The following is a 25711-nucleotide window of genomic DNA, read 5'->3' on the forward strand; positions in this document are numbered from 1 at the left end:
AATTAAGCAAAGAGAAGGTGGCCTTTTATAAGAAGGCTCACATCGCTCTCTGCCGTGCAGGGGCGCAGCAAGAAGGTGCCATCGCGAATGGGAAGCCACGCGGGTCTGTCAGCCCTGGGTCTTGGACTTTCAGCCCCAAAACTGTGAGGAGCATGTTCTGCTTTCAAGCCACTCAGCCTGTGGTGTTTTGTCAGTGTTGGGGAACCAGGACGGGCGGTTCAGTCCTGGAGGAAAGGGTATGCGGCAGCCTTGTTATTTTTGCTTTTTTGCAAACATATTTTGCACTTTCTGGATATCTATGTTGAAACCCAGGATTTCACCAGAATATTTCTGTGCGTTGGTGCCCCCTACTCACGTCACCCAGGGCTTCGTGGCCTTTCCAGCCTGCGAATTCAGGTGCACTGTCTTCGGTGACCTCTCTCCCTCCCCCAGAGTCTCACTGGCTCTCTCTCTCAGAACCATCGAGCATCTCTGCTCTGACGTCTGTTGTCTGGCTTCTCTTATCATCGCCTTCCTTCTGTTTATTTTCCTCTTTCTGCTGCCTTTGGAAAACGTTCTCCAAGATTTTCCTCAACATCACAAATTCAGGTTCTCTAGATTCTGCTCACTTTTCCAACCCATTTCCCCCCTATAGCCATGTTGTTTGTTTGTGTTTACAGAACGGATCTTACCAAGTTGCTAAGCTGCCCAGGCTATGCAGGAGTTTATAATTTTCCTGCCTCGGCCTCCAGGGATTACATAGGTGAGTCATAGCTCTGGCTGCCGTGCATTTAGCTTTCTTTTCCAAACTTCGCTAGCCCTTCTTGCACCGCTGCCAGTTGCCTCATCATCTTGGTTCCCTGCTGGTTTCACGGGCTTGGGCAGTGATGAAGTGGCATCTGGCACTGGGGATTAATCTCAAGGGTGTGCTGTAGCCAAATGGGAGACCAGTCCCCATCCGAAGTGCAAGCTGACCAACCAAATGCTGCCTACAGGCCTGCATCACGAGATCTGCTCCATCCAGTAAGAACCTGGAAATGCAGATTTGTAACACAAAGCGCTACTCCACCTCTGCAAAGACAGCAAATGGGTCACTTCTGTGAGCTGCTGCAGCCCTGGGCTAATTGGCTTGCACACTCTAATATATGCAATTGTAAAGCTTTGAAGAAACTAAGCCGGGGAGATCAAGAGTTAGAGAAAATGGCATATATTTAACTCTGAACATGTGCAGTTAGAACATGGGGTAAGTGTGGCAAAACTTTTAAAGTCTTCCCCTCTAACAACTGGGAGTTTATGCCTAGAAAATACTTTTGCATTGTTCTCAACACCAAAGCATCCCGCGAGTCCTCTAGAGGAGATTCCCTGATGTCCCGGATGTTGTTGGTGCTGTGGGGACCTCCCCTGCCCAGGTTCACACAGTCTCAGCCAGGGTCAAACTCCACACTTAGGACATAAATACCTTCACTGCAGAAGAGGAGTAAAATGAACAGTCAGACCCATGAGTAGGCCCAAGGTCATTTTCCACAGTTCAGAAATGTATTGAGCAAACTGAGGAAACACACAATCAGTTTCCACAGTGTGCTCACTCGCTCGCACACACATGCACATACAGACAGCAGTGTCTCCTCAAGGCTGACAGGCTGTATCACCCTGGCACTGGCTTCACAGTGGAGCATGATGTGGTCACTGCTGTGGTTTAAATGTGAAGCAACCCAAACACTCGTGTACTTGGTCCCCAACACAACCATGTTCAGAGGTGGGGCACAGAGAGGACTGGATCCTGAGAGTCCGGACCTCACCAGTGGGTTAATCATAACTGGATGGTTAATGGGGAGGTGGCCAGAGGAGTGAGTCCTGGCGGCGTGACTTTGGGAACTGTATCTTGTCCCCTGCTCCTTTCTCTCTTGCTCTTCCCACCCAGGCCTGCTGGTGACCACCACACTCTTCCTTCATGACACTCCTGCCTCACCATGGGCCCAGCATCAACGGTGTCAACCATGGACTGAACCCTCTGAAAGCTGGAGCTAGAAAAACCCTTTTCTTCTTTAAATTGTTTTTGCTCAGGTCTTACACAGGGATAGAGAACTGACTGACACCATCACCATCAGGGAAAAACAGTGCATTGTCTAGAGGACAGCAGCCCTCCATGCAGTGGTGTGAGGACCATAGGTGTGGCCTTCTGGCCTGGATCTGAGCAGCCTGTGAAACCCCAGGAAAGATGCTAGCAGGGGGTTGCACACTGTGATAAGAGAGGACAGAGGAGGAACACCTGTGACCTCATACCAATCCAACCCACAGGTCCTGAGAGATCATGCTGGGTCAAAAGCAGGTGGGCATGGACAAAACCAGGCACCTCCCAGGATGCAGTGTCACAGCCGGTGTCAACTCTAGGCAGAAGACACTCAGGTTTCACTTTCTCTGTGCCCTGTGTGTGCCCTGGCCCAGGCACAGCTTATGCTTGGATTCCTCCCCTGACCTTTATACACATCCAGGCATTTGAGGCCTCTGATTCAAAAGACAGCGTCAGTAATGATCAGAACTGAACACAGACGCTCAGGGTGCTTAGGAGGTTATCTAATGTCATGCAGCTCATTGGCAGGGGGCTGGGAATTCAAACCCCAACTGTGTGACTTCTGCTTCTCCAGGCCCCTTGGCTCCCAGGGCTGCGGCACCCAGGTCTCCTGTGCCATCCCCCCAGCACCTGGCAGACAAGAGGCCCAGTGGGCATCCTGGGGGCACCACAGGGATGAAGGCAAGGCTTGCACCCTGGATCCCTCAGCAACATGAAACTAGATGGGCTGGAGATCAGAACACGGCCGCTGTAGGCGGCCCCCAGACAAAGCAAACCCGCCACATTTTAGGAAGCAGGATATTTAAAGGGTACACAGATGCATTGCTCTCCTTCCCTCTCGTCAAATATCATTTGTAAACTCTGGTTTTTCATAAAGGCAGGTGTTTTATATTCGAATTCTCTTTTCATGTTAAATATATCCCTGGTTCGTATATTTCCAGCCCAGGATGAATTTGACATGGTGTTGAAATTGTCAAGGGAAATCGGTAGAGGAGAAACAGATTGTCTGAACTGAAAGCTTGAAGAAGTTATTGTCAACAAAACAGCAGCAATAACCAGGAGACAGGCAGAGTAAGGAAGGAGACTGTGGGGGGCCACCTCTCCCCGCGGGCGCCCACCTGCCACACGGGTGCCTGATGGTCCGCACCCAAGGGCTCTGAGCTTAAGACCGTCAGACCTCACCAGATGCCAGACATCAAATGAGATCACTGTCTGTCAGTGCTCGGAAGGCATTAAGCATTCAGGAACCGTCAGGGATCAGAATTATTACCACTATGTTACTTAATCAGGGGTGCTGTCTGTCTGGGGGGGGAACACTTGCAGAACAGAGGTGAATGAGAAATGCCTTTAATACACTCTCAGCCTCTTTTCTCTCTGCCTGTCATCTCCAGTCCATGAGACAGACTGAAGGCAGGCAAGATCGATTTCCAGTGCTCGGGTGCTGTGTTAATACTAACTCTCCTGCCTGCCGGGCGTACATGATTCATGTTTGCAAAGCTCCTGCCACCCCCAGCGAGGGGGTCTGAGGTGAGACTGCCCAGCATCAGCAGTGGCCGAGAGCACCCCCTGAGGGTCCTCTCTCCAGGGAAGGGCTGCACTGTGGGCCTCGCTGCTCCAACAGCCGGACGGTCCGCTCTCGGCTGAGTTGGCATCCGTCGTTAGGAAGCCAGAGTCAGGGCAGCCGGGCAGGCACATCGCTGACTGCTCTCCGGAAGGCCTCTTGCAGCCAGGGAAGAGCTGTGAGCAGGCAGCCCCTCCCCCTGCCTCACTGTCACATTGCTTCTGCAGAACACCAAGTCGTCTTCTCCTGCTTTGATCTGTCTTCCTTCCCCACCACATTTAGGAGCCAAGTTACTCCAGCAAGCCCAGATCCTGGCTTTAGAGAGCGTTCAATGAAAAGCCTTCGGCACCAAGTCAGGCACTGGCCTGTAGATCCCAGATATGGGACCTCCGGCACCTACCTTTTCCACACTCTGTCTCACACTTGTGCCTACCTCCATCCCGGCTCTATAGAACCTGACTATGTTCTGTTACTCACCTGTCTACTCTGAGTGCTGTGGGCCAGCCTCTGATGAGTCCCAGCACCTCCCCTGAACTGCCTACCCCTAGACCTCACGCTGAGCAAACCACACTCCCCAGTCCAGGAAAGTGAAGGAGATACGCTCTGCAGGGGTTCATACATCTGAGCAATTCTGGGGCTCCTGGTTCTACTTGCAGGAAGTGTCAGCCCCTGAGCAGTTGCTGTTGGGTCGCATGACGCCAGGCTGCCCGGCTGACCCCTCACGCTGAAGGGAGGTCATGGGTTCCATGGCCCAGGGCAGGGTTCCTTGCTCTCCAGCTGTTCTGAGGGCTGTGAACAGAAAGAATCCACATTGTCCCGTACAACTGGCCACCACCCACCACAGTGTGATCCTGAGCCAAGCCAGCCTGAAGGTCCGGCCATCCTTGGGGGGCAGGGGAGACAGAGAGCTGCATCCCTGAGGATAACACCGAGCCCGAAGCCACCGCCCTGGGAGCCTGCCCTGAGTTAGACTTCACTGCTGTGAAGTGACAGACCGTGACTGCAAGAGCCACTGTGCTGCTTCCCCACAGCTGTGCGCACACCTCGGCGTCCACCCCACAGCCCGAATCCAGAGCCCTGACCAGGCGAGCTGGTGCTCCAGTTGTTCTCTGGGGTTATCCTGCCCAGCAGGAACCTACAGGCAGTGATGGAAACCCCTCAGAGCTTTCAGCGATACAAACAGTGCGCTGCAGCAGGTGTGCCACAGGTTCACCCCACTGCTATGCTATTGGGGACAGAAGCATTCAATGAACCCCCCAAAGCAAGTGGCAGAGCCAGGCCCAAGGGGCCCAGCTCCATTACTCACCCTGTTATCCCCTGAGCCAAACTGAGTTGCCACCTCTTAAATCCTATGAGCATGGGAAGGAGAAGGGAGTTCTGCTGCTAACAGGATTTTACCATCCTGATGATTTGCCAAACCTGCTAACCGAAGAATTACTAACCCACTGCAAAGTACCAGCCAAGGCAGGAAACACCAGCTTCCCACTAGAAAACGGTGAGCAGGTCTAGGGCCTTGGCAGAGCTTTAAGTCCGTCCCAGGGCACAGAAGCCCATGGGTCTCAAACACCAGAGGAGGGAGGGTGGGGAGCGGAGAGCATGGCCGCTTCTGTGCAGATCCTCAACCTCTGCCAGCGGTTTATCAGCGGTCCAGACACAAGCCGGGCTTCGCAGACCTCGGAGAGCCTATGTGGGTGACGAGGGTAGTGAATGGGATAACACAGAAGTTTCCCACCGCTGGGAGGGGCCGGCCTCTCCCTCGAAGCGGATTCACTTTTTAGTACACGTTTGCCACACATAATGATCACACTTACAGAACTCTGTACCTGGATTTATCTTAATTTTTATTTTTCTCCATTCTTCTCCCTTTCTCTCTTCCCCTTCCCATTGATAAAAGCCTTGTTTCCATTCGTGCCTTCCATTCTCTTCTCTTAAACCCCTTTCTCCTCCTTCTGTCCCCCTCTCCGCCCTTTGTTCCCTTTCCCATATGGACATTTCTTCCTACTTCTCAATATCCAGCCTCCATTCTGCTCCTTAGTTTCCTGCTGGGTTTCCCACACAAGAGAAACAAGGGAATATTTAAACTTGTGTGGCTGATTTACTTCATTTAAAATTATGGTCTCCAAGTGCATCCATTTACCTAAAAATGTCCCTACCTTATCCTTCTTTATGGTACTCCATTAGATATAAAACCTACATTTCTTTATCCATCCATCCATTGATGGGCATATGGGCTGTTTTCAAGATTTGTGTATTATAAATTGTGCTGCTATAAACAAAGGTATGCATATATCAGTGTCATATGATGCTTCTAACTCTTTCGGGAAGATACCTAGGAAGAGACTAGTTGAGTCAAATGGACTCTCTAGTTGTAGTTTCTTAAGGAATCTCCAAAGACAAAGGACCAATATCTATAGTATATCAAGAACTCAAAAAAAAAAAAAAATCAGACCCCTCAAATTTAAAGACCCAATTCGAAAGTGGGCATCTGAAATGAATGCATATTTCTCAGATAAAGAAGTAGAAACAGCAAAGAAATACATTAAAAGATGTTTGACATCACTGGTCATTCGAAGAATGCAAATTAAAACAATGCTGGGACTCTACCTCCCTTCAGAAAGAATGGCTGTCATCAAGAAATCACCCAGTAACAAATGCTGGCTGGCAGGCACTGTCAGTGAGGGTATGGTCACTGCGGGAACCAAGTGCATTAAAAACTTGGAGTCATTTTTAAAGAAGACTGCATTCTACAACCCGAGCAGAAATGAGATACCACCTGCCTTCAAAAATCTACCAATTTTTCCAAATAAGTCCCTAATGCCATAATGTAAAGCCAATCCAATCATCTAATTGAAAGAAAAGAGAAAAATTCAGCCAAGCACATTTTGTTGTTTGGTTTCTTGTGTGCCTTTCTTGTTTTTAAATACATGTACACTGCCATCCTGTGACTTTTGCTTCTCAAGTGGCCATTCTAGTAGCTGAACTCAGTGCAGCTTCTCTGCTTTAAAAACATACTAAGCCAGGCCTATGTTCCACCTCACAAGCCAAAAGGGCTCCCAGAAATTTCCAGCCCACAAGGAAGCTTCAATACATTGCTCCAAGACTGGTAAGGCCCCGCCCAGCATTTCACATCACTTGAGGACATACCAGAGGGTCCCTCTGGACATATTTGGGCCCCACCCAGTGACCAATGAGTTGCATTCTGCTTTGCCAGCCAAAAGGGCGCACAGCAATTTCCACTGCACAGGAAGCTTTGGCGCATCATTCTGAGACTGGTAAGGCCCCACCTGGTGACCCCAAGTGTTTGGAAGCCACCTGGTAAGGTCTGCCTAAGGACCTCCACTCAACTGGGGAAATTTCCTGCAGTAGGGATAGGTATTCTCAACCCAAGAAACAACTGAGACCTTGCCTTTCGCTTCCCTAAGGGAACATAGGACAATGACAAAATGAAAAAGCAAAATGCAATCTCTAAGCCCATCCAAGCAAGCCTAGGAGACATGGACATAGAAGAAAATGTAAGTCATACACCTGGAATTCCAGAAGTGATAGCAACTGAAGTAAAGAAACAACTCTGGGAAGCTATAAAAGAACTCAAATCAGAAATAATCTCCCAGATAAAAGAAGAAACGATAAATGGAATGAAAGAAATGCTGAACACATCTAAAGAAGACGTAGTTTAAAAATTAGAGGAACAATATAAGAAACAAATAGAATGCATGAAACAGATGCAAAGAGATATACAGGAAATCAAAAATTCCGTCAAAAGTTGGCAAAACCACCTCAGTGAAAGTGAAGATAGACTTTCAGACCTCGAAGACAAGATCGCAGCTAGTGAACAGGAAAGAAAAGATTTTTTGAAAATGACAAGTAATCAGGAAATAACAATTCAACTGCTGCAAAATGATGCAAAAAAAACCCCATAAGATTGGTAGGTATAAATGAAAAAGAAGGTGACAACACAAATTATATTAACACGCTATTTATAGAAGCGATAGCTGAAAATTTCTCAAACATGAGTATGAAAATTGATATACAGATCAAGAAACAACATCGAACCATATGCTATATATAAGAAACCCATCTAACCCAAAAGGAAATTCATAGACTGACAGTCAAAGGGTGGAAAACAATACTTCATGCAACAGGAACCAAAAAAAAAAGCAGGGGTAGCTATTCAGTTTGCAGACAATGTGAAATTCAAACCAAGAATGATCAAAAGAGACAAAGAAGGTCACTACATAGTAGTTAGGGGAAAACTCCAAGAGGAAGAGATAACAATCTTAATTATATATGCATCAAATTTGGGAGCACCCAGCTATACAAAATAAATATTAACAGAAATTAAAACTCAAATAAGCAATAAGACACAAGGAGACCTTAACACCCCATTGACACAAAGAGACAGATCAACTAGACAGAAAATCAGCAAATAAATAACAGAACTGAGTCATACGTGTGAACAAATGGATTTGGTAGACGTATACAAGGTGTTCTGTCCAACAACATCAGAATATACATTCTGCTCAGCAGTACATGGGACATTCTCTGAAATAGACCATATATTAGCCCACAGAATATGCTTAAGTAATTACAAAGAATTGAAATTATCCCATGCTTGTTATCAGATCATAGCACTATGAAACTAGAAATTAATGACAAAAGAAACTGCAAAAACACCACAAACACATGAAATTGAATAATACACTCCTGAGCAATCAGTGGGTCACAGAGGAAATTAAAGAAAACATTAAACAATATCTACAAGCAAATGGAAATATAAATACAACTTACCATAACCTGTGGGATGCAACGAAAACAGTCTTCAGTGGAAAATTTATTACAGTGAATTCCCACATCAGGAAGACAGAATGAACACAAATAAACAACCTGATACTACACCTCAAACATCTAGAAAAATAAGAGTGAGTCAAACCAAAAGCCAAAAGAAGGGAGAAAATTATAAGAATCAGAGCAGAAATCAATGCAATAGAGACTAAGAAAACAATACAAAAAAATCAATGAATCAAAGAGTTGGTTCTTTATAAGAATAAATAAAATTGATAAGCTCCTAGCCAGTCTTATTTTAAAAAGGAAAGAAAAACTCAATTCATGCAATTAATTCATGCATCATCAATACCTGTTTTGAAAACCTCTACTCTCATAGGCTGGATAACAAAGAAATGGACAGATTCCCAGAAACATATGAATTACCAAAGCTGGGTCAAAGAAGATGTAAATTTGCTGAATAACCCAGTTTCAATTAATGAAATTGAAAATGTAATTAAAACCTTAACAACAAAGAAAAGCCCAGGTCCAGATGGATTCACTGTGGAATTTTACAAGAAATTCAAAGAAAACTTAATGTTGATACTCCTCAAACTCTTCAATGAAATTGAAAGGGAAGCAATTCTCCCTAACTCATTCCTGGAAGCAAGTATTACTCTAGTACCAAAACCAGAGAAAGAACCAACCAAAAAAGAGAAATACAGGCCAATCTTCCTAATGAACACAGATGCAAAAATTCTTAATAAAGTATTGGCAAATAGAATGCAGCAAATCATCAAGAAGATTGTATACCACGACCAATGGGATTCATCCCAGGAATGCAGGGACAGTTCAACATATGTAAAACCAATAAATGTAATCCACCGTATCAATAGAGCTGAAAATAAGGATCACATGATCATTTCTATAGATGCAGAAAAAGCTTTTGATAAGGTCCAACACTCATTTACGGTAAGAACCTTACAAAAAAAATTGGAATAGATGGTCTTTATCTCAATATGATAAAAGCCATCTATGATAAACCAACAGTCAGCATCGTGTTAAATGGCAAAAACTGAAAGCCTTTACTCTAAAATCACTAACAAGACAAGGATGTCCATTATCACCACTCCTATTCAATGTAGTGCTGGAAATAATAGCCAGAGCAATTAGACAAGAGCCAGAAATAAAAGAAGAAAGAATAGGAAAAGAATAAGTTAAAGTATCATTGTTTGCAGATGACATGATACTCTACATAGAAGACCCTCAAAACTCTATTGAAAGACTCCTAGGTATAATAAATAAATTCAGAAATATTACTGGATACAAAGTCAACATTCAAAAATAAATAGCATTCCTATACATTCCTAACAACAGAATCACTGAGAAATAAGAAAAGCCATACCCTTCACAATAGCATCCAAAAAAATGAAATACTTAGAATCAATCTAACAAAAGAAGTAAAAGATCTATTCAGGGAAAATTATATTACCCTAAAAAAGAAGTTGAATAGGATCTCAGAAAATGGAAAGACATTTCTTGTTCGTGGATAGGAAGGACAAATATCATGAAAATGGCCATTCTCCCAAAATTGTTATGCAGACTTAATGCAATCCCAATCAAAATACCACTATTATGCCTCACTGACCTAGAGAAATCACTCCTAAAATTCATCTGGAACCAGAAGAGGCCTGGAATAGCAAAGGCAGTTCTGAGCAACAAAGGCAGGGCAGGAGGCATCACAATCCCTGACTTGAAGTTATATTACAAAGCTATTATAATAAAATCAGCATGGTACTAGAATAAAAATAGACCTGAAGATCAATGCAACACATTAGAAGATACAACTAACAACTACAAACACACTCAACCACCTTATCTTTCATAAAGGGGCCAAACACATTCACTAGAAGAAGGATAGTCTCTTTAATAAATGATGCTGGACAAATTGGTTCTCCATATGCCAAAAAAGTAAAGCTAGACCCATGCCTATCACCATGTACTAAACTAATGTCAAAATGGATCAAAGGCCTAAATATTAAGAAACACTAAATCTGCTGGAAGACAAACTAGGTAAAAATCTTGAAGACATAGGGGTAGGAAGAGAGCTCATGAACGAAAGTCAAACCACATGAGAAATACTTCCAAGAATCAATAACTGGGATCTCATCTTATAAGAAATCTCCAACAGAGTAAAAAGGAAACCCATGAACTTTGAAAAAAATCTTAGTCAACTGTCCCTCAGACAAAGGACTTCTGTCTAGAACATATAAAGAATTTTTTAAAAATCAGACCCCCAAAATTCAAAGACCCAATCCAAAAATGGGCATCTGAGATGAATACACACTTCTCAGATGAAGAAATACGAGTGGTAAATAAATACATAAAAATATTCAGCATCATTGGTCGTTAAAGAAATGCAAATTAAAACCACACTGAGATTCCATCTCACTCCAGAAAGAATGGCCAGGATAAAGAAAACTACCAAAAACAAATGCTGGAGAGGCTGCAGGGAAAAAGAAACTCTTCTGCACTGTTGGTGGGATTGTAGACTGGTACAACCATTGTGGAGGTCAGTCTGGAGATTCCTCAAAAGACTGGAAGTGGAAGTCCCATTTGACCCAGCTATTCCACTTCTGGGCATATTTCCAGAACTGAAAACATCATACTACAGTGATATGTGTGCACTCATGTTTATAGCAGCACAATTTGAAATAGCCAGATAATGGAAACAACCTAAGTGCCCATCAACTGAGGAATGGATAAAAAAGTTGTATTTTTATGCAATGGAGTACTACTCAGCTATAAAGAATGATCACATCGAGATATTTATAAATAAATGGATGCAGCTTGAGACCATACTCATAAGTGAAATAAATCAAACTCACATGAGCAAATACTGTATTGTCTCCTTAGTGTAAGAAATGGTAAGAGTACATAATATACAAAATCCTCAATAAATACAGTGAAAGGGTAAGAATCTGCTCGAAGGAGAAAAAAAATAACATCTCAGGGAAAAGAAGGAAAAAGAAAAAATATCTAAATTTGTATAAACACACTTGGGATAGCTGAGAAGATTGTGCTACAGATTCTACAAGTTTGTGGAACAAAACAGTTAACATCCATAGGACTGGAACAATTTTGTATGTTTGTGTCTGGTGATCTAAGAAACCCTTGAAGATCACTATGTAAAACAACCTTAGTTATGTTCCCAGCACCTTGTTTTGAAGGCCTGTATCTTCATTGTTTTGGGCGTTTTGCTATTGTTATTTGTCTTTTTTGTTTCTTGCTTTTCTAGTAATCTTCTTTACTTTGTTTTGTTTTGTTTTTCCCTCTAATACAGAAAGGATAAGTATACATTTAGAGACTTAAAATTGCCTAAACTTCTCCTAAACGGTTTACGAGAATTGATTATCTTATGTGTGATTGAAGAAAAAGAGACATTATGGTATCCACTGCTGATTCCATGTCATCATGCTGTGAAATCCAGTAATCCACTCTTTTTTCAGAGTGATTTTAGTCTGTTTTGAATTGTTTAATTTCAACATACATGGACAGCTATTTTGAAGAGAACAAGAGACATTATGGCAGCCATTGCTGATTTTCCTACTGTCTGGTTTTGAAGGCCTGTGATGCCTTCACTACTCTGTTCTAATCAGTTTTATACTATTTTTTGTATGAATTCATTGTATGTGAAGATATAGACAACTATTTAGAAGAAAAAAAGAGACATTATGGTAGCCACTGTAGACTTCTGTTATCTTGCTTTCAAATCTGTGTCACTTACATTGTTTTCTTCTGATCTGCTTTGTTCTGTTTTGTTATGTTTAGTTTTACCCTCTTTAAATTTAAAAAAAAAAAACCCTAGTAAGCCAGGCACAGTGCTTCTCCCCTGCAGCACCTGCACTCCGGGAGGCTGAGGAAGAGCAGAGCTCCCGTGCAGACTCCGGGCCGTTGCAGGACACTTGTCCCAAAGCGCCAGGAGAAGGGAGAAAGGCAGAGAAGTACATTCAGCACAGGAAGCACAGATGAAGCGGTTCATCACCTGGTTTTCAGAGGCTGACAGAAGCTGTGGGACAGACAGAAAAGGGGAGTAGGGGTGCGGGTGGGGCTTTGCACAGCTGGCCGCAGAGGGGACCTCCGCCAAGTGGTGGGCGGTGCTATCTCAGCACTGGCTCTGTGAGGTTCTACAGCCAGCACTGCTTGAGGGACAGTTTTGTGTCCCTCAGGAGATGAGGACCCTACACTGAGCCCGCAGCCTCAAGTTCTATCATGGGGTAACTGCTCTGCCTTGGGAGTCACCTGTTAGGCTGTGGTCTCCCGGACTCTGAGGTGGCTGCAGGTTTAGCACAGTGGCTGGAGACTTCTGTCCATCTTTATTCCCTGCACAAGGCACTGTCGCCACCAAAAAGAGGTTTGTTTTCCTCTGCCACCTTCTGTCTCATCCTTCCCTCCTTCCTCTGCCCCACACTCTGTCCCAGACTTTTGCAGCAGCTCTGGCCACCGAGATGCCCTCAGGTTCTGCTGACAACCCAACAATGTGTGCTCCAAAGGCTCAGGGGCCCTCAGCTCTGCTCCTGATCATTTCCTGCCTTTTAGGAGCATTGATCTTGGCTTCCACCTCGGCTTGCTTTAGTCCTGCAGCCCACTCCAAGGGATCAATACGAAGCTTTCATGCTAGTATCCTAGGACTCACATTCTGTCCATTCCAGGTCCCTGGGTTGCTCCTCACGGCCTCCGTAAGCACTGTGGAGACCGTGGAGAGCAGAAGTGTTGAGGCAGGGGCCTGGCAGAGGTGGATTTGACCAGGGTGCTCGCACAATGTGGGCTGAAGAAGAAAAGCCAGCAAGAGCTTGCACTGTGGTGAGGTGGGGAGCCAAGGTGGACCACACAGTGACATCGGCCAGTCCGAAGGGCAAACTCCCAGCACAGAAGGTTCCTGTGGGATTGTCCATGGGACAGAGAGAAAGGAAAAGGACGAAGGGAACAAAGCAAGAGGAAGAAAGAGGATAACTGCACACACAAACAGGCACGTGCAAAGACTTTCAATACGTAAACTGGAAAACAATCGGAAATGAAAATTTTCTGGAAAAGAACATGTGACAGTTAGTTAACTGTTGTGTCCCTCAGATTAGCAAATCTGGGTGTTGCTGAACAGATTTAGTGAGGACAGAAGACCTGCCCTAGTGTGGGTGGCACCAGCCAGTAGGCTCCTGCCCTGAACAGAATGCAAACAGGGAAGAAGACGCAAACTGGCTTCTGTGCCTCGGGAGGAGCTCAGGACCTCCCCGGCACCATGGGACCTTCACGTCCAGCTCCCAGCACCAACTCCAGTGGAACACCTTCCAGCTTCCTGTGGGACTCTGTGGTGAGCTCCAGGTCTTCCACCTCTGACTGGGTCACTAGACCTCCCAGGGTATGATACCCAACTCAAGTGGTCCCTGGGCGTCCACCCTGTAAATATTGTATTATATTCTATTATTACATCTGTTACTCCAATTAGCACAGATTGATAAAGTAAAAACTATAAGACTTGGCACAAGCATAAATAGAAAGCTGAACTAGACCAATACACCAAGAACATAAAATTGTAATTAAGATCTCATATGCTAGGAAGATGTGACCTAAATGTAGATCGATCTAGAAAATCAAAGGAAGACTTCACAGACACCATTCTAAGTGCAACTGGCTGCTGTGGCTTGGATAAGTGTATCCCCAACACACACACACACACACACACACACACACACACACACACACGAAAGGTGTGGTTCACCCCCACAACTGGGAGACCATCAGCTTCTGAGCAGTGTGGTCTGATGGGAAGGGGCTGGGGCATCAAGGGCCTGCCCTGCAGGGCATCATGTAGCTAGGCCTGCCCCTTTTCTCTCTGGCTTCCTGGTCACCTTGAGTTGACCAGTTTGCTGAACTATATTTCCTCCTCACCGACCCAAAAGCGGTGGGGCTGAGCAACCACAGAGAGCCTGATTATTTCAGGCATTTGTCACTATGGTGGAAAGCTGTGGACTGGCTAATGAAATAGCCCCAAAAATATGGGTCTCAGAATATGGGTCAGTAGGTCCAAACCCACAACATCAGCAAGAATCTCACAGCTGTGTGGGAGCAACTCAGGACAAACAAATGCTCATCTGCAGACTGCTAGAGCCAAGAAATTTAGAAATCACTGCGGTCACTTACCACAAGAGGAAAGGGTCCATGCAGGCCAGAGGATCCTCAACTAGCCAATATTTGCACTGTAGCCAAACTGGAGGAACTTCTCAGGTTCCGATTTGTAGGTGCGTTGCCTGTGCTTTGAGATGGGGGTGCTGGAAGGCTGGGGTTGGTCTAGAAGCCCAGGAAAGCACAGATCCTGCAGTGCAGAGAAATGCTAGGAATGGAACACAAGCTGATCAGGACATGAACACTCAGGGCAGGGAGGTAAGAATTTTCAGGCATTATCAGGAGAAAGGGTCGGAGAGACAAATCTCAGAGAGAGGAGTTCAGGGTCAAGAAACTCATTAATACAACTTATCACATAAATAGAGCTAAATAAATTGTCACTCTATGGATACCAAAAAGAAAGTTCAATACCCATCTTAAATATAATCAATAAAATAAAAATTGAGGAATATTTTCTGAACACAATAGAATATAAATATTCACAGGCCCAAACTGGCATCTAACTTAATATGAAACTTCCAGTAAAAATGACTGTTTATTAATTCATGTATTAGATAGGTAATCTTCACTAACCTCTCATGCATATTTAGCTTTTCCTTTAATTATTAACAAACCACAGGATTGGGAAAATTACCCATGACTCTGTCACTAGTAGAAATCACGTATGTTCTAGAATCACTCTGCAGTTGACATTTCAAAGTACCATTTTGTGTTCATTAGACCTGAAACTATCACTCTACTTAATGAGTGATAATTCTTCAATAACTATTTCAGGGGACACAGGAAATAACCTCATGGGGTCCTGTACTCTCTATGGGCAATGAACTCAGGACAAAGATCTCCACTGTCCGCACTGGTGAAAAGGATTTTCAGGCCAGAATGTGAACAAGTCTTCATAACAGAACCTATTGCTGCCTTGCCCTCCTGTGCCAGATCTTTCCCCATCACACACACACACACACACACACACACACACACACACACACACACTCAAAGACAGACAAGGGAAGGAAGCCAAGGAAAAGGAAAGAGAGAACTAATCCATTGTACAATGCATCCACCTGTACCCAACCTTTCAAACCCTGAGGCCTTTCTGGTTGCAGGTCCCACTTTGTTGGCTTCCCAGAATAATTCAAGCAGGCCTCAGCAACAGGTCCAGCAGCCAGAGGGCCTCAAGGAGGGGTGGGGGCCAATGGGGTGCATCATGGGGGCCTGGGGGTTGGGAGCCCAACAGACACTTCCTTGGGCTTTGCTCAGCTTTCCGGACAAGCTCTGGTCCCTCTGCAGACATCCCAGCCCTGGGACCTCTTACCGTTTGTCTGGGGTCTGGTTTCTCGTGGAATTTAACACTGCCCCCCACTCCAAGCTTGAGAAGGAAAGGAGCTGGCTCCACTGTCCTGGCTTGCAGCAAGTCACTGAAACTACAAGGCTGCAATGTTGTGTTTGACCTGGCAACAAAGACAACCACTCCTTAGTGAAATCAGGCACATTGAAATATTTCAGGGGGCCAAGCTGCTATATGCAACTTTATTAGAAAGTTATAAAGGCAGGAAATGAGACATAACAAGCAACTTCACCTAAAAACATTCAAATAACATTAAAACACGTGCACCACGAAGCAAGCCAAACAAGGCAAGTCAGCAGGCTCTGTTTGGACCCAGGGGCCACAAGTTTGCAGGCTCAGGCAATTCCTGCTGCCCCTAAAAATGTCTGTCCTGTGGGAGAGCTTTGTCCTAATTAAATCTCTGTGTGTGACATTACTTTGTATCTGTAATCTGGACTGTTGCTTTGTATCTGTAACCTGGACTGCGGGCTCCTTCTGCCCCTTGGGGAAGCTTTCTGCTGCCCTCTACCTGGTCAGTTCCCCACCTTCCCTCTCACCAGTTCGGCTCCTGGCAGCCCCGCCTGGCTTCTGAGCAGTGACCCAGGTCAGCACACCCTCCTGCAAGAGCTCAGGCCTCTCTCCTGCAAGCACACGCAGAACTGCGGCTACAACCAAGCCAAGAAGGCTGCAGGGAGAATCTAAATATAGTTACCAGTCAGGTGCAATTTCCGTGCTGAACAGAGAATTCCAGTGTATGGTAGAATTTTTTTTTTAACTGTTGGAGTAAAACACATAATTGTGAGGTTCATTCATGAACCAATTCTTTTATATAACCCATGCTTATTTTAAAATATCCTTGTCATTTGACAGTCTACAGAAAGGTAAGTTGACTAGAGAGTCAGCATTAGCACTGTCTGCAAATTGCAGGTTTTAATAGCTCTCGTCACAGCCATAGAAATAACCAAAGAGAATCAAATTAAGAAAGTGGAGCAATCCAGAAGAATCAAAAGAAAGGAGGAATTCTTAGCATTTATGCAATAAGCTATAGCTTTACAGAGCTTTTATGTTATTATTCGCTGGGATCTCTACGGGCCTGTCCAGCACCAGTGCGGGGACAGAAGTCAGATGAGTGGGCTTGGCTCAATGCTACTTTACTACGAGGGTCAGCAGACTGTCTGTAAAAGGTTAGGCATTGAGGGCCACGGGGTCTTTGTTAGAAGTGCCCAACTCTGCGGTTGAAGGAAAAAAGCCATAGACTGTGTGTAAACAGGCAAGTGTTTCAATAAAATGCTATTTACAAAAGAAATGGACCCACTACGTTTGCCCCACAGACTGCATGTTCTGACCTGTGCTACACCTCCTCAAGCCCCACTTAGCCTTCTAGTCTCATAAACCACCTCACAACTGAACTGGCAACAGAAAGGATGATGTTGGGAGAAAAGGACACAGATGAGAGAATTCTGGCAAGGACGTGCTTGCACGGGAGCTCAGTCAGAGTCCAGGGCAGGCACATTCACCTCTCTTCCTCAGGCACCAAGGGGCTCCGGCTCAAAAGCGCTTGTCTGATGGGTGATTGGTTACCAAGAATTTCATGATGGAAGTAGGACCAGCAACAGAGTCCAGGCTGCCTCGCCCCTTACAGTTTGATTCACAACCAGAGCAGGGTAGGGAGGCCCAGCCCCACCCCAGACCGCAGGACACCACTGTTCTGTGCTCTGAGAAGAGGAAGGACCCAAGCAGCTCTCTGATACGGAGCGCCCTGCCACCTCACAACTGCCTGGAGCACACAGCCAAGCCTCCACCATGCTCCTGGGTGCACCATGTGACTGAATCCCTGCCCGGTCCCCACACCTTACCCTGCTGTGTCCCTGCCGGGCTCTGCTGTCACACTGAAGCCAGCACTCCACCCCACCCAAGATCGTGAGAACCACTCGCGAGCACTATCCACCCCACAGAAGCAGGCGGCTCCTGGGCAATAATCATTTCTTGGTGGTCACAGCAGGTCTAGGAAGAAAAGATGTCCTTTCATCATGGGTCCAGCCAGGAGACCGCCATTTTCTGTTCCCCAGAGACAGGGGAGCTGTCCTGCACAGGTGGAACCCCGGACTTAATGTCTGGGCCATGAGTCTGCAGGTGGCAAAGGGGCTGCTGCCGCTCAAAAGAATGCCCAGGTGAATTCAGCCAGAGACTTGAACCCTCACACTCGGGTGTGGGGTGAGGAGGGCAGAGCTTTGAGGCACCCAGAGCACTGCGCTCCTCGTCTGCCTGGCGTGAAGCAGGAACCTGAACAGCAGCACTCGCTCTCTGATGTGTGGGACCAGCAGAGTCCAGACTCGCACATGTGCTGACAGCCACCCAGGTGAGGAGGACCAAGCTGGCCAAGAGGTGAGGGAGCCTGTGGCCATGTCCAGCTGTGAACAGTGGTCAGCAGGAACCCCCCAACTGGATCCTCCACACCAGATCACAAACTGGTCATATCTGACCCCTGCTTATCTAGTGTTTTCCCTAAAATACACTGATAGTATTCTAAAAATTAAAAGTTTCACATAAAGATCTAGGTTTCTTATATCCTTTCAAAGAAATAGAGCTACAGCTCTCAGCTGCATCTTCCCTGGTCCTCATCAGCAGGATTCGAGGCTGAGCCCAGAAGAGGCTCATTTCTGACTCAGCGGGACCCTGTCTCCTTCCCTTCCCTGCCTCCTACCTACACAGTCAACCACAGCACATCCGCAAGCATCACCTGCCCCGCTGCCTCAGAAGCAGACTTGGGACGTGGAGAGAAGAGCCGGGACAGCAAGCAGGAGCAGCCCTCCAATTTCCTCTGTGCCAGCGCAAGTCTGCACTCACATCCTGAAGCACTGGTCACATTAGCTGCATGAGCAGGTCCCGGCTAGCCAGAAATGCCCGATTTGTACACTGCCCACCCACAGCCCGCGGGTTCCCTCGGCAGCTGCTGCACTGAGAGCAAGTCCCAAGTGCGGGGACCCGCAGGGGCCCCCGCACCACCCATATCCACTGCCATCCTGAGCAACGGGCGGGTCAGTCGGCCACACTACAGGGTTTCCCACCTACACAACTCACATCCTGGCTCCTTATGAGGCACAATGTCCCAGGCTGTGCATATGGCTCTATCTGACCCAGCGCCTCATAGCCACCACAATGACTTCCAGCAACCCTGAGGAGTTGGAGTTTCCATGTCTCCCACTTCTAGACAGGAAGCCTCTCAGGGCTGATGAACTGGACAGAGGCAGATGGTATTTTCCTTTGTGAATCTTCCTGTTTTGAACATGCTGTGATGGTCAGAGCTGCAGGAGCCATCTGGGAGCCATGAGGACAACAGAGCAAGTGGAAAGCACAAACAGATAGAATCTCACCGAGACGGAGCCCTGTGCTATCTTTGATCAGCCTTTCTCCGGCCTCTATAATGTGACAGAAATTAAACACCCTTACCGCTTAAGGTACTTTTTAGTGGTCATTCTTGGACTTTGAATTCTACCTCCTTCCACCTTTTCTCCAGCTTCTCAGCTTCCTGCTATGGCATAGATGGCTCTTTCTGCATCTAGAATAGCACGCCTCCCCAGGGAGCAATGGATAAGCCATTCCTGTCCACACTGCTGCAGCTCCACAGCCCAGGTCACAGCCTGCGCAGTTCCAGCAGGTGACCGAATCAGCTCACAACTCTTACAGTCAGGTGAGGGGAGTCAGGACTCATCAACACCCCACAGCCTCCTTGAAGTGGGTCTGACTTAGGGCTTATCAGGGGAGACACAATATGCCCTTCCCTCTCCCCCAGCACATGGGTGCCCTCTCCCCTCCACAGAGAGTGTGTGTGTGTCCTTTCTACGTAGCAGCCTGGGCTTCCCCCAGCACCTCTCGTTCTGGCCCTGGAAAGCAATATGTTCCTCCACTCTGAATCCACTGAAGGCAGACCCAGGCCACCGAGGTGGGCGAGAGGGAAGTGGGATCATGGTCACCCCTCCCAGATCTCAGCTGGCACTGAGTGCAGAGCTGAGCCACAGCAGACAGGCCAGTCAAGCCAGCGGGACTGAGGATCCACAGGGGATCCCCAACAGCCCATGGGGAGGCCAGTGGTGGGGACACTGTTCCCCACCTGCTGGTGATGAAGGGTGTGGCACCATGCCCTACACATGGCCTGCTCACTGGTTTTACTCCTTGGTGGCCTCCTCCACGCCAGCCTGCTTCCACGGACACCACAGCCAGACACAGTGAGTTACATTTAATAAGGACGGGGTGCAGGACGTGCCACCCCAAAATATGCCACCAGGGTGCACTGACTATTTTGAGATAAGGATACTTGAAAAGCAGCAGGTCCAAAAAGATCAAAAGTTCACTGTGATCCTCCTTCTTCAGAGAAGAGGCCACGTGAAATCCTCCCCCTGGACCAGGAGGAAAGTGTCGCTCTTATGGGGGAGCCGAGAATGGGAGCTGAGATCAACGACAGGAACAAAGCTTGTCAAGGGACCTTTTCTTCCCTTCACTGCCCCCCAGTGACCACACGGAGCCCCCCACTGTGTCTCAATTTCCTGAGTTCCTACTCCTTCTCTAACGTGCCACACAAAACTTGTGTCAAATAAATGCTGTATTTTTCCTGTCTTATATCAAAACCATGTTGCCCCTTCCCACAGAATACCAATCATACAGCACCCTCATCCCACAGGCTGGAACCACGGAATAAAAACTAGCATTTCGGGGCCAGGGATTTAGCTCAGCAGCATAAGTGCCTGCCTGGCAAGCACAGGGCCATGAGTTCGATGCCTGGTAAAAAAATCAAATCTAGCATTTTGTTTATCAGGTTGGAGTTCAGAAATGTCCTGGCGCTGCTTCCCGAGGCAGCGGAGATTTCTGGGAAAGGACTGGATCCAGCCGTGGGGGCAAGGCTTCTGAGGCAAAAGAGCAGAAGACTGGAGAACTCATTCACACAGTCCCTTCCCCCGAATTCACTGCTTTAAACACCTCAGGGGGCCAAGTATAATTAAATGACATTAATTAAAATACTAAAGATCAGAAAAGGGCAACCACAGGAGGGACAGTGGCCCGGCATCACAAAGATGGAAAATAGCAAAAATAGCACAATCCCTGCGCCTGAGAGCCCAGGTTGGGAGCTCGGCTGTGGAGGAGCCTCAGGGACACCGGCCCGTGGGACAGGCCTGGGGACTGAATCTGCTGCCTCTCTCCAGGGTGTCCTGGAGCCCTGCGGCCTTTGTAGATCATGATTAAACATTGTAACATGATTGCCCTCAGAAGCATCTATTCATGCAGCACGTGCCACTGCTTTTGGGTCTTAATACGCGGTCTCAGTGACTGGGTTTTGAATTAAAAAGAAAGCACTCTAGCATCCTGCTAAATTGTGGAGTGATTCTCTCACAGGGATGTCTCCAGCTCATCCTCCATTAGGTTTAGAAATGAAGCTCCTAAAGTCAGCAGTGCTATGGCTTCCACGTAGGGGGTTGAGGAATGTAGCAGATGGATGAATCCCAGACAGAGAGGTGAGAGGAGTCAGGCGAAAGTGGTCTCCAAAGCAGCCTGGCCCAATTCTCCTCCCAGGAGACAGAGCGCTGTCAGTCAGTGGTGTGCGCCTTCCAAAGATAATCTACAGATATGCAGTTTGATCTTTGCAGTTATAAAAACACTAGCAAAGTGTCTTCAAGGCACAAGATACAGATACAGATGTAGATATGCTTTTTACACATTCTCTATGATGAATGTGATCAGTACACGTATCTAAACGATACCAATAAACTTAATTTAAAAAATGAAAAGAATAGGGAGAATTCTTGACAGAAGGGCAACCTAACAAATACTGTCGGAGTCATTTACACAAATTCAAGTAGGTACTGAGCTGAAATTAGTAAATTTTAAGTGGAGAAGTTTTCTCCCCAAGCCGGAGCTTAGGAGCGGAGTTTTGAGCATGGGAGGGGATTAAACAGACAGAGAGAGGACAAAAGCAACCCTGCACGTGGAGGGACAAAGTCCAGGCAGCCAGAGCTGGCCCTGGGTCACTGTGGGACACTTGGAATCCACAAGTCATGGCGTATCTTTCTGGATTAATTCCAAGCATGTGCTTCACCCGTAACCCTTTGGCACTTTGGGGGGAAAATCAGGTAACAGTGGCCAGGTATATTTCAAGCCGGTAAATTCCTGTGCAGAAACTTGGTGATGCCTGACCTTGGAAGGATTTGCTGAGGATATGGGTACTCCTGGGACTGGGAGGTTCTTTTTAGCTATTCAACATGGACCGCCCTCCCCAAGGACAGGTTGCTTGGGACATCACAGCTGAGCAAAATCACCAGTCACTAATGGCAGAATCAAAAGGATTAGTGACATCAACTGGCCTTTTAGAAGTTATCAATATTTCATCTAAATATTGCAACCACAATATCTGTTCTATTGACAGCTGCTTTTTCCTAGGGCAGTGTCGGTCTGCTCTGAAGGTCTAAGAGAGATTTTTGGAGGTGAGATTCCCAGGTTAAAGAACACATGCACCCTACACATCAGCAACAACAGCAGGTGGCGTGGAGCAGAGCAGAACACAAGAGTGCAGAGCCCAAGAGCCACCTGAGCTTTATTGCATAATTCTTACACATGTTTTTCTCCATCTTTGCATTCTTCCATGCTAGCATCATTGGTGCATGCATAGTTGTCCACTGCTAGTCGTGGTTATATAACTGTACCCCATTGTGTTCTGTCATTAAAGAAAGGTCACATCCTCAGGTACCCTTAGATGCCCCGGAGCTTTGAATCAGTCTGAGTGGTTCTCCACAGGCAATGATAGTGAATCTTCTGGAGAATAAGCACCAAAACTGCCACCCAAAACTCACTTATTTATCACCAAATGCCAACACTGAAGATAAACCTGAATACTGAGGTTTTAGTTTAGAAAAAACAACTCTTATCCAATGGTCTGCTGCTGGCGTGACTTGGCTCAGCTGCCAACAGAGAGGGCTCTGCATGCTCACTGTGCCACACATGCCATAGGTCTGCCAGCATGGGCCTAGAAAACAAAGACAGCACACTTTTTGTATCTTGGCTTTCAAAACTTTCGCCACTACATAGTTCTGCTAACTCTCAATGATATCTCTAGAAAAGTATCTCTGCACGTTTCTGTGAATGTCTGAGGTAACTGTGGTCCCTGACCTGATGTTCTGTGGACACTTTCTAAGGTATCTCTCCTGGTTGGGGCTGAGTGGTTGCACACAATGCAAAATCACATTGCCCAGGTATTGCTAGCTAAGACGTGCTTCTAGCCTGGCTTCCCATTGTATGTTAGAAGTAACAAGTCTCCAAAAAAAAGTAAGGTGTTTTCAGCAAAAAGAAAAAAGGACATTCACAGATTTTATTAACTGGAACACATTTCCTCTCTAATAACTGTTGGTTCATTTCATAAAATCCTCAGGTTTGCCTGGTGACTTAGTCCTGAAGTCTCACAGGCTCACAGTCATCTTGGATTCCCTCTTCTCCAGCCTCTTCCGGTGGCTGCCGTTTTGAACGAGTCCCCGAGCCCACACCTGCACACCCTGTCTAGCTTTCTCGCTAGGCTCCAGTCCGCAGTCTCCCTCCTTCCTCACCATAGCAGCCTCTGAGCAAGTACGCCTTACCTCTGGTCTCCCCTGACCTGATCTCTCCGTGGGGTTACGAGTCAGCTTCCAAAGCACAGATCTTGTACTCTTCATCTTGGGGACACGTTCGTGACCTCCAGCATAAAAGCTACCCTCTTTGGCTTGACCTCAGGTCCCTCCCCGGGCCCCATCTACCCAGCTTCACTGCTTTCATGTTTACCCGTGCCCCAGCCCTTCAGCACCCTGAGTTACGTGAGCTCCTGGAATAGACTGTGACCTCATATCGTGTCAGGGCTTCTCCCTGACACTGCCTGCCTCTGGAACCTCTGCTTCCCTCTCCACTCTCCTCATTATCCAAACCCAGTTTCAAACCCCGACCCTTCTAGGAGCTGTCACCTCCACCCCTTGTAGAGTCTCTCCCAGGAGACTGCATAGGACAGAAACCCAAATCTGATCCTGCTTTAAGGGAGCCAAGTTGCAGAAGGAAGATGTAAACTGTCCTCAGGATTATTCCCAATTTAAATTTACGGTTCTAAAAAGCTTTCCCCATATCTTAGATATGCTGGATTGCCACAGATAATTGCAATTTGCATTACTGTAAAATATGAGTCTGAGTGAAAGAAGTAATTTCTGTTTCTTCGTGTCCTGTGAAATTAAACCATTACTTACATTTCCCTCCCAAGACTGCAGGTTTCCATATCTGCTTGTAGCAAATCTAAACCTTATCTCTTTATGTTTCAATTTTGTAGCACTCTGTCATTGTTTGAGAGTTTTTTTAAGAGTAAGATGGCACTGTGATAGGATTATTGTATTTACATACTACATACTAATTATACACATTCAAATCAGAGCAAAAATAAGACAAAAATTCTCCTATAAGCCCACTTCACATATAAATCCACACCCACACAAGGTAACATCACCACAGACTGAATTTATACAGAAACTGTGATATGCTACTTGCACAGTTTTTGAAGTATTTAATTTAACATGGATTGTATTCAACAGAAGAAAAAGGCATTGATGAGAACTAAACAAATGCTAAACTTGAGTTGTTTCTTTGCTAAAGAAATTCCTGAAAGTTCCCTTTAAAATCAGGAAATGTTTACTTAGCTACGGAAGAGGCAGAAGTCAGATATTTGCGCTGTACATTTGAATGTTGGCACAGTGCTAGAGTTCACTCACTCATCCCTCAGACACTTGCCACAGGCAGGACTCTGTCAGGGCAACGGCAGTCCAACCTCGTAGTCCATAAAGAATAATTTCAGATGGGGCTCTGTGCTAAGAAGAGAAAGGACAGAGTGTTTGAGGGAGCAGATAATATGGAACAGTCACAGAGAGCTTCTCCAGGGATGAGAGCGGCTGGAGGTGAAGGGGAAGCGAGGTGTGAACACGTGTGGGGAAGGGCACCGCAGGCGAGGGAACCACGTACCCACCCGAGGCTGAACCCGTGTGAGCTCACGGTACTGCACACAGACCATGTGGGAGGACCGGAGCGAGAAGCTCAAAACGGGGCAGGAAACGAGGGAGAGCTGGAGGCCAGGCCACGCGGAACTGCACAAACCCGAGGAGATCTGCATTTCACTCCATTGGTAGTGAGAAGCCATCCTCAGCGTTGGCAAAGGAGTGGCAGGAGCTGGTGGACACTGGGGAAGCTGCGGTAACTGATGTGGGACCACCCTGTGGGGAGTGGGCCAGAGAAAAAGTGGGGAGCCTGGCTACAGGTGCACCCGGAGGCTCACTGGTGAGTGGAACATGGAGCACGTACTGGTTTCCTACGGTTCTGTACTACAGTACCGCGCCCAGGAGGCCAGAAGCCCTGGAAATGTAGTGTCACAGTCTCCAGCCCAGACGTCAGCTGCAGGCCGGGCTCCCCAGGCACGCCGAGGGGGCCCTTACTTGCCTTTTCCTAGCTTCCAAGGGTCTGCCAGCAGGTTTTGGCATTATTTGTCCTACAGCTGCATTAAGTCCCCCTCTGCCTTTGATGTCATGTGGCCTTCTCCCCACCTGTCACCATCATCTCATAGGGACACCGCTCACATCAGATTAGGGGTCCACTCAACTCTAATATGACATCACCCTCACTAATTACATCTACAAACTTCCATCCTAATGAGCTCACATTCTCAAGTACTGGTAGGAAGTATTTCAGTGCACTTTCGGACAGAAATTGGCCCAGGAAAATCATTCAGTCCAAAAAGTTCATATCACGGTAGAATAGGGGTGAGAAAGATGCCCTGACCTCAGAAATGACATTA

At 46.6% G+C, this 25711-nt stretch overlaps 1 long non-coding RNA gene across 1 annotated transcript in view; it reads right to left on the reverse strand.

Moving 5' to 3' along the window:
- Positions 1–23680, reverse strand: part of LOC106027704 (uncharacterized) — a 29936-nt gene extending 6256 nt beyond the window's left edge. The window contains exons 1-3 of the long non-coding RNA XR_010047884.1: positions 23493–23680; positions 15865–16000; positions 14571–14760 (exon numbers count right to left, since the gene is read on the reverse strand). This is a non-coding gene — a long non-coding RNA (uncharacterized LOC106027704). The remainder of the gene's footprint in view (positions 1–14570; positions 14761–15864; positions 16001–23492) is intronic.
- Between the last annotated feature and the right edge of the window lie 2031 nt (positions 23681–25711).

This window comes from Cavia porcellus, unplaced genomic scaffold (assembly GCF_034190915.1).
Source record: "Cavia porcellus strain 051 isolate PalLab524CR breed Dunkin Hartley unplaced genomic scaffold, mCavPor4.1 scaffold_6, whole genome shotgun sequence".
Taxonomy (NCBI): domain Eukaryota; kingdom Metazoa; phylum Chordata; class Mammalia; order Rodentia; family Caviidae; genus Cavia; species Cavia porcellus.